Raw genomic sequence first — 9,279 nt, forward strand, 5'->3', positions numbered from 1 at the left:
TTAGCTCAGTTCTGTCACTGCAGAGACATGTGACCTGGATCACCCTCTCCACAACAAGAAATAAGGCATTAGGAGGACTTGTACAAAGTCTTCAGATGGGGTTTAGGGCCCTGGCTGTTCATCATACAGCATATGTTGAGGGCCACCCTGGCCTGGGTGCTGCAGGGCAGATAAGGAATTCCAGGCCAGGCTTGGTCCCTGTCCTCAGAGAGTCAGCGTCAGGCTGGAGAGAGAAGCAGGGCTTAGTATCAGAGGATGTAAGAACAAACACACACCAATTGTGCAAATTCACTCTCAGGCAGAGGGCCTGAGGATTAAAAGGGGTTCGAGGTAAAACAAGAAACCCCGGGGTGGCCACTGCAGCCGGCCATGTCCAGAGGGAAGAATTCAGACTTGGGGGCAAGGAGGGTAGGAGATACAGTCATTTATTCATCCATCAGCTATTTATTTATTCAGCACCTACTGCCTACCTAGTGCTTTGAGGAATGAGGCCCCTGCCTCCTGCTGCTTCTGTCCCAGCTGAGAGACTGTCAGTATGAACCGAGTGAATAGTAAGGATGATATCAAGGTGGTGTCAGGCTATGAGGCAAATCAGCAGGTAATGGGCAGTGACTGGGGCCACCTTTGTACAGGGGAGGGCTCACTTAGGGCAATGAGGGCAGGCCTGGGACTAGGGTGAAGCAAGGAGACACTCCCTCTCAGGAGTGTACGACCTTGAAAGGGAGTGCCTCTGTATGACCTCGAAAGGGAGTGCCTCCCTAAATTTGTGCCCTCAGTGGTGCCTCACTTGCCTCACCCTCATCCCAGCCCCGTTCAAGGGCATTAAGGGGAGGCACCTAGGCATGAGCCTCTAAGTTTGCTATCAAGTCCTCGCAGCCTGATTTCTCTCCTATATCTCTGTTTTTGTGCTCCATTTCCGTAGACCTCCACTTACCCTGGTCCAGCCTATGGCCCCAGCCCTAGCTTTCCTTCCCGAGGCCTCAGGGTGTCAGAGAAGGCCCCTGCTCCCTGCCCACCAAACCCCCCCACTACCACCACCACAGCGCCAAGGCTTGCCACCACACAGAGAAGCCAAGCTTTGAACTGTGGGCCTAGGCCCAGGGAGGTCGCTCAGAAGGCCAAGGTTCAGTTTCCCTGGCCTGCGGTGGCTGTGCTGCGAGGGGAAGGGGTGCACTGTGGGGGCCTGGATGGGAGGCTGGGAAGAAAGAAAACTCACCCCAGCGAGGAACAGAGTCTTGTCCCTGTAACGCCATCACTTGGCCTCAGTGGGTTTGCCCCCAAAGGCTCCCATATCATGCTATTTCTCTCTTCCCCTGGCACTGACCTCTCTCATTAAGAACTTGTAGAAGAGACCATGTCTATTTCCCAGCTTGGAGCACTTGGCACTCTGCACCCCATATTCAGTGAAGAATGACTGAATGCGGTTGCAGTGAGATTCAGGCCACTCTGGCAGACCCCAGGAAGTGGGTCCCTGCCACTGCAGAAGCACTGGGGCCTACGGGGTGGTTTGGGGCACACAGGGACCTCTCAACCCCCAGCTCCATAGTGGGCTCTCAGGGGGTCAAGCCCAGCCAGGCCCCTGTGGGTCCTCTGCACCCCCTGCCTCACATAACAAAGGCCGGCGCGATCTGGGATCTCACCTCCCTCAGCCTGGCAGGCCGGGGGAAATTTGCGGGTATTCCCCTCTTCGCCCCTCCCCCCCATTTTCCCCTGGCAACCTCGATGCCCTTTCCAAGGACATTCTCCACCTCCAAGTCCGGACTGACCTCGGCTAGAGAGGGGCGCCAGGGACAGGACATGGGGGACGGGTAGGTGGGTCCGGACTGCCTCCTAGGCCCCGGGTAGGGGGTGGGGCGCCCCTCCCGGAGCTGGGCCGAGACCCCGGCTCCTGCGCTAACAATCAATGGGCCGCAGCCAGCGGGCGGGGCCGGGCCGGAGGATTAGGGCGGGGAAGGGCAATTACAGCCGAGCGGCCGAGCTCCGGATTTCGTCCGCTGCGCTGCTCAAATGCCACATTTCGGATGCAGCGCCGCGCCCGCCCTGTTTGCTCGGGGAGTGGGGGCCCCGGGGCAGGAAGCCAACTCGCAAGTGTATCGGAGATTACGGCCGGCGGCGGCGGGGGCGGGCACTGGACAAACACGCGGCGGCCGCCTCAATCCTCCGTCCTCTATTCCGCCCGCGGCGACGCTGGCCGGGCCGTGACTCGGCGACGCGCGGACGCGGGTTGGGAAGGCCGCGGCCCCTACCCCGCCCAGGGCCTCCGCGCCCGCCTCAGGGGACTCTCCGCCTGGGCTCGCGAGCGGGCGGGGGCGGGGTGCTGAGCTAGCAGGGCCGACAGGCACCTGGCGGGGGAGCAATGGATTTTTTTTCTTCCTTCAAATATTTATGAATTTTGCATCTTTTCCTTAATGAGCTTACACGTGGAGGACCAACTCCCGTAAAAATTGGGTTGGTACCAAAGATCATGGTGGGAGAATGAGGAAAAGAAGGAGGGCACGGGAGACAGAGCAGGACTTGGGTGGAGTCGGGAGGACGAGGAAAGGGCGGAGGAAGGGGAAGAGGGAGGGCGAATGGAGGAAACCCAGGCACGGTCTCCTTCAGTCCCTCCGACCCTCCATGACTCGCCCCCAGGCCTGGCTCAAACCCTCCTCCTCGCACCCCTACTTCCCCATCTGGCGCGAGGGGAAAGAGCCCCCGGTTGGGGATGGGGAAGGAAAAAGAGGCAAAGGTGAAGGTGCGGGAGTAGTGGACCCCTCGCCCGGGGGGAACACCAGGGAGCTAGCAGCACTGCGGAAAATGCAGCGGTCCCCGGGCGGAGCAGCCCCGGACCCGCGCGGCAGGGGATGGCGCCTCCTGGTGTCCAGGAGACCGCGCTGCCCGGCGCTAACCGCCGCCCTAGGTCTGAGTTCGCTGCCCTGGGAAGTGAGCCTTTGATAGGCCTCCAGGAGCCCTGGAGGACATGTCCAGACTCTTAAGCCAGAGTTTCCAGGGACCCAGAGGTCAGAAGGACAGTCTAGGACCCCAGAACAAATTCCTCTCCTGGGAGCTGTAGGGTTCACCCCTACACTGGCTTCTGCCACATCCCCAGCTAGAGCTCCTCCTGCCCTTCCACAACTCACCCTCAATCCGTGCTGCTTCCTGTTCCCTGAGCAGACTGACCATTCCTACAAACATGCCTTTGCTCAGGTTTCTGGGAGGGTCCAAATCCTGACCACCTACCAAGGCACATCTAGCGTCCAACCTCTTCCTCCAGGAAGCCCTCCAGGGCTGCTCCAGCTCAGAGGCTCTTTGAACCAGTCAGGCTATATGTTCTCTTGGAACTGAGTGGTTTTGGCCAGGGACCGGATCTGCCCACACCCACCCCCTACCCCGCCTCCATACAGCTGGAGCTTAAAAGGTTAGTGGGCTGGTCCCTGAGGCACTTGTGCCCAGGAGCGCCCTGGTCCCTTAGGAGTGACACAGTTTCTCTTCCAGGGAACCCCACCCAGTTCCTCACTCCTCTGACTGGCTCCTCTGCTCCATCCTCCACCCCACCATGATCCTTGGGAGGTAAGGCCACTTTGTAATCACCCCTGTTCTTGGAAAGGTTATGAAGTCCTTTCTCTTGCTATTGACACCTCTGAACTGAACAAACAAGCTTCCTTTTCACCCTCTCATGAGGTCCTTAGTGAGCTGCTGAAACCTCCAGAAATGACCAGTTCAGGCAAGTTCCAAGATTTGGGAGGTTAAGCCCTCACCTCAAGAGAGGTTGTGGCTAAACCCACCAGGAACCTGCCCTCACCATGGGTGGATATACTGACCAGACAGACAGTGCAGCCTGTGGAGGGCAATGCAGCAACATCAGCCATTTCAAATGAGCCTCTCTCTCATCCCAGGAACTGCGCATTTAAGAATCTCTCCTAAGGACTTCCCTGGTTGCGCAGTGGTTAAGAATCCGCCTGCCAATGCAGGGGACACGGGTTTGATCCCTGGTCCAGGAAGATCCCACATGCCGCGGGGCAACTAAGCCCATGCGCCACAACTACTGAGCCCGCGTGCTGCAACTGCTGAAGCCCACACGCCTAGAACCCGTGCTCTGCAGCAAGAGAAGCCACTGCAATGAGAAGCCTGAGCAGCGCAAAGAAGAGCAGCCCCCGCCCACTGCAACTAGAGAAAGCCCTCGCGCAGCAACGAAGACCCAATGCAGACCAAAAAAAAAAAAAAAAAAAAAAGAATCGCTCCTAAAAAGTACTTGCTGGGAGCACAGCGCCTATAAGGATGCTTGCCATGAGGGGAAAGGGAAAACCATCTTAAAGCCCATCAGTGGTGGGCTGGCTCAACTATTTGCATGCTGTGCAACCATTTGTTAAAAATTTGGTGGAGGTATATACACTGACACAGTGACGTGTCCAATATATATTAAGTGAGAAATAAAGCAAGTTTAAAAACAGTTTAAAATACTTTGATTCAATGATTTTTGTAAAAATCATTATAATAAATATGTTAGTATATGTATGGAATAGAAGTAAACCTGAAAAAAGGTGGTTATTTTGTTAGTGGATTATGGAGGGGCTTTCATTTTCTTAATGGTAATTTTGGTATTGTTTAATTTTTATGCAAAATGTATATATTATGTTTGGAATTAGAAAAGGAAAATAAGTCTATGGACCCATCTTGTCAGGACAGAAGGGTCTTGGCTGGAAGCACATTTGAGGCTGGCAAGGGTTGTGGTCTAGGAGCAGGAAGATGGGTCCCACCGACACACAGCCACCTCCTAGGTGTGACTGCGTAGGAGGAGGGTGGATTTCCTAGTACCCCCCCCCCACCGTCCCCCACCCCCCCACCTCCCCGCCCCAGGGTGTGGAGGGGAACCAGACGAAAAGTGTAGTCTTTTTCGTTTTAACATTTGGGAATCTCCTGCAATTGACTATCCTCTTCCCCCTGGGAGGAGGGGGACATGCTTGTTTCTACCCCGCAGTTAAGAAGCGTTGACTCCACCAGCCAGAGAGCAGTGATCTTAGGCACCCGACCTAACTAACGCCCTTCCTTCCCCCTCTACTGCCCTCTGGGCACAGCGCCGCGCGCCACCTCCCGAATCGGGCTTCATTTCCCGGAGCTTCTGAGGGGTGTGTACAACAAGCTGATCCTAACTCCTAGCCTCGCGGGTGAGGGGCCTCTCCCTCCTCGCACAGCCTCCTCGCGCGCCCTTGCCCGGGCTGCTGAGACCCCGCAGGCGCGGTTGCAGGGGACGGCCAGCGGAGGCGGCGCCCCCATCCCACGGTCTGCGCGCGCCCCCTGCTGCCCGCCGCGAGAAATGACACACCCCACCGGCCCGGCCCTTTGGCCCTTCAGTCCCTGAGTGCCAAGCACACCCCGCCCCCCACCCCGAACCTCTCCTATTACATGCGTTCCCCAGGCCTTGCTAGGACAGAGCCCAGGAGGGACAGGCACTTAAAAAGCAAAATGGTGCCCCCGAGGCTATCATCCGACTTCAGAGGAGGCCTAAGTGCCTGCTGCATCACATCACGCAAGTTAGATACACGGGCAGAGCAGAGCCTACATTTCCTGACCGCATGTCCAGACCTCTACAAAGCACTGAGGGGACAGAGGGCTTAAATTCTCCAGGGCACTGTATGAGAAGCTCTGAGGAGACTGAGAAAACGGGGTCCTGCCTTCCAAAAACCTAGAGCCCCAGAGCAGGAGCAGGACTGATTCTGTGTCCTGTCAGCTGCCCACACAGGCCAGGGGCCAGCATTGTGAGTGTACCTGTTCTGTCACTGGGCTGGGCCTACCCAGGTGATGAGCACTGACAAGGGCCTCCCCAGTACCAAGTCCAGGTGTGCTTCCAGTCAACAGAAAAGCACCAGCTCAGGAAAGCTCCAGAAGCACCTCCTCCCCTAGGGCTGAGGCTATGAGTTCCCTGCGGAAGAAGAGACAGTGCAAGATCAGGGCCAGAGGATCCTGGAGGGAGGAGAGGGTGCCCTTCTACTATGTACTAGCTGTGTCACCTGGATAAGTAGCTTACCCCCTCTGAGTCTTATATTCCTTATCTGTAAAGTAGCATTCATGATTTTTCACAGGTTGAGATGCGGATTCACTGCTACAGTTTTGCTATATCCAGCACATAGCACATGATCCATAAATGTCCATTAACAGTGTAATGGAAAAATAAATTGTAGTCTATTCATTTTTGAATACTCTATAGCAATGAAAATTAATAAACTATGGCTATGTATATAAAACTCACAAACATAGTGCTGAGTGAAAGAGACAAGCTGAAGAATGACAAGTACAGTATGATGCCACATATATAAAGTTTAGAAGCATGCAAAACATTTCATGCTATATGCTGCTTATGGGTAAGTAACTATGGAGCAATTGTATGAGACCATGAATGGAAATGATAACACCAGGTTAGAATAGTAATTAACTCCAGTGAATGGAACTGGTGAGAGGTGCAAAGGGGCTACATATGTGTCCATAATGTACTTTTACTTAAAAGAACAAAAACTGAAGTAAACGTAGCAAAAGCTGCCGTCGATAAAGTTGGATGTTGAGTTCTTGGGTATTTATCATATTTTTATCTATAACTTTCTTAGTGTTTGAAATATTTTATTGTAATAAAAAAGGAGAAGAAAACAATTGCTTACCTAATAATAGACCCTATGATAACCCCCTGCTTTCAGCAGCCCCACCCACTCACCTCCCCACTTGACCTATTCTCCTCCATCTTTGATCTCATCCATCCATGTTTTTCTTTTCAAACTAGAACCCAAATGCAGATGACTCCCAAATCCAGCCCAGACACCTTCTCTTACCTAACTTCTTGTCAGATGTCCCTACTGGAATATTTCTCAGAAAACTCACCCTCAATACAGCCAAAAGTACCCCCTTCCAACTGCCTGCAGCCCACAGCTGGAAGGACATGCATGTTGAGAAAAGATAGATACCCAAACATCTTGTTGAAATTTTTGAATGCTGATGATAAATAAAAAGATCTTCCAAGCTTTTTAACATTAGAAAAGGTTTTCTACAAATAAAAATCAACCTGACAGCAGACTTTTCATCTGCAATGTGAAATACTAGAAAACAGCTGTTAGAAGCAATGAAACTTCTATCCATAGAGCACCAAAGAGAGAACTTTAAAATGGTTTTGAGTAAAGAGGAAAAGAAAAAGAAAGGTTTACCATTTTTATGTAAATTAAAAACATATATACAAAACAGCCCTACATGTTTTACATGGGTCCATAGATAGTCAATAACAAATGGTTTATTAGGGGAGCAGGGGAATTGGCAAGGGGATGAGGATAAAGAGGAAAAGACAGACAAAAAGAAGAGTGGGATCTGGTATGGACCTCAGATGGTAATGGCCATGAACAGGTAGGAAAGATTAACTCAATCCTCTGCTCCTGAGGTCCAAAAGGTGGGGAAAAATCATTACAAAAGAAAAGTGTTCCCAAATTCAGAAAAAAGGTTGAGAGGCAATGGATTAAATGATGAGTTAGTTATAAGATGATTTGGAGAGATGGCAAGAAGAGCTTGCAGGAACTTGAGATCAGGTATTTATTTTTGCTTAGAAAAGTGACATTTGAAGAAATATGGCAATGTATTTGCCTAAATCAATCCCTATCCCAAATTCCTTAAGTAAAAGCTGAAACCTTGGTAATCCTGGGCCAGAAACTCAGGCTGGTGGCAGCTCACCTGGCTCCTTTAGAGCCCTTGAGAGGGACACCTGGCCATAGGGGCAGACATTGATCAGGCTGATGATATGTTCCTGCCCTGCTCACGTCCTATGAGCCTCTGTTCCGTGCCAGGAACTGTATCTTTATTACTTGTTTTAGATTTCACTAAACCCAGCAAAGTGGGCTGTATTAGGTGAAGTTAATACCATCAGTTACATTCATTCACTCATTGGTTTATTCATGTAACAAATATTTGTGGGCTGACCATTCTGTGCCAGGCTCAGTTCTAGGCTCCAAGAGAAAAATCAGTAAGCAAAGCAGATAAAAAACCTTTGCTCTTTAGGGAGCTTACATTATTGTTGAAAGAGCTAATAAAAATAAATAAATAAGGAAAATATATGTTTGTTGGATAGTAATAAGTACCATGGAGAAAAATTAAGCAGTACAGGGAAATAAGGAGCGTAGGACAAGGCAGGGAAGGCCTCATTAAGAAGGTGATATTGGGACTTCCCTGGTGGTCCAGTGGTTAAGAATCTGCCTGCCAATACAGGGGACACGGGTTCGATCCCTGGTCCGGGAAGATCCCATATGCCGCAGAACAACTAATCCTGCGTGCCGCAACTACTGAGCCCACAGGCTACAACTACTGAAGCCTGTGTGCCTAGAGCCCGTGCTCCACAACAGAGAAGCCACCGCAATGAAAAGCTCACTCACCACAACGAACAGTAGCCCCCGCTCACCGCAACTAGAGAAAGCCCGTGCACAGCAATGAAGACCCAACGCAGCCCCCCCCCCAAAAAAAAATTAAAAGAAAAAGAAGGTGACATTGCAGCAAGGACCGAAAGAACATGAGGGAATGAGCCATGCAGATAGCTGAAGGACAAGCAGGAGGAGGGAATAGCAAGTGCAAAGGCCCTGAGGCAGGAGTGTATTTAGTCAAGTGAAAGCCAGAAGGCCAGTGTGTCTGGAGCAGGGTGAGACACGGGAACAGTAGTGGATGAGGTTAGAGAAATAAGGAGAGTGGAGGGCCTTGTCAGCCCCTGCCTGGGGTGACTTGGGGAGTCAGTGGAGTTGAGAAAAGGGGTGACATGATCTTACCCTGTTTACCAGAACCGTTGAGTTGAAGTCTGTAGAAGAACAAGGGTGGAAGCAGGGGAGCAGATAGGTCATTATTGCAGTCATCCTAGCAAGAGACAGGAGGCTTGGTGCACAGTGATATCAGGGGAGGTGATTGGGCGAGGTCAGATTCTGGATATATTTTGAAGGTAGAGCCTTATGAGAAGTATGCTGACGGACTGGATGTGAGGATGAGAGAAAGAGTGGATCCAAAGATGATTCCAAGTTTTTTGGCCTGAGCAGCTAGAAGGATGAAGTTGCCATTTTCTGGGGTGGGAAAGGCTGTAGTGGGAGCAGGATGGAAACAGATGGGGAGGTGGGAGGCCCCTCAAACTCTCACAGCTTGAATGTGCACAAGCCTGATGTAAGCCTACGTCTGTCTGACTCCAAAGACCCTTCTTCTTTAGCTCCTCCACCCTGCCTGCCCCAGAGAAAAGGCAAAGCAAGAGGGGTCCTACCCCTGCCCTCCTCTGCCCTCGTCAGGTCAGCATATTGTGGGGAA

At 51.9% G+C, this 9,279-nt stretch overlaps 1 long non-coding RNA gene across 1 annotated transcript; it reads left to right on the forward strand.

The window, feature by feature from the left end:
* Positions 1 to 1,733: 1,733 nt before the first annotated feature.
* LOC133105434 (uncharacterized) lies at positions 1,734 to 4,413 on the forward strand. Its single transcript, XR_009703854.1, has 3 exons — positions 1,734 to 1,808; positions 3,475 to 3,549; positions 3,876 to 4,413. It is a non-coding gene; the product is annotated as an uncharacterized LOC133105434 (long non-coding RNA).
* The last annotated feature ends 4,866 nt before the right edge of the window (positions 4,414 to 9,279 follow it).

The sequence above is a fragment of the Eubalaena glacialis genome, chromosome 14 (assembly GCF_028564815.1).
Source record: "Eubalaena glacialis isolate mEubGla1 chromosome 14, mEubGla1.1.hap2.+ XY, whole genome shotgun sequence".
NCBI lineage: Eukaryota > Metazoa > Chordata > Mammalia > Artiodactyla > Balaenidae > Eubalaena > Eubalaena glacialis.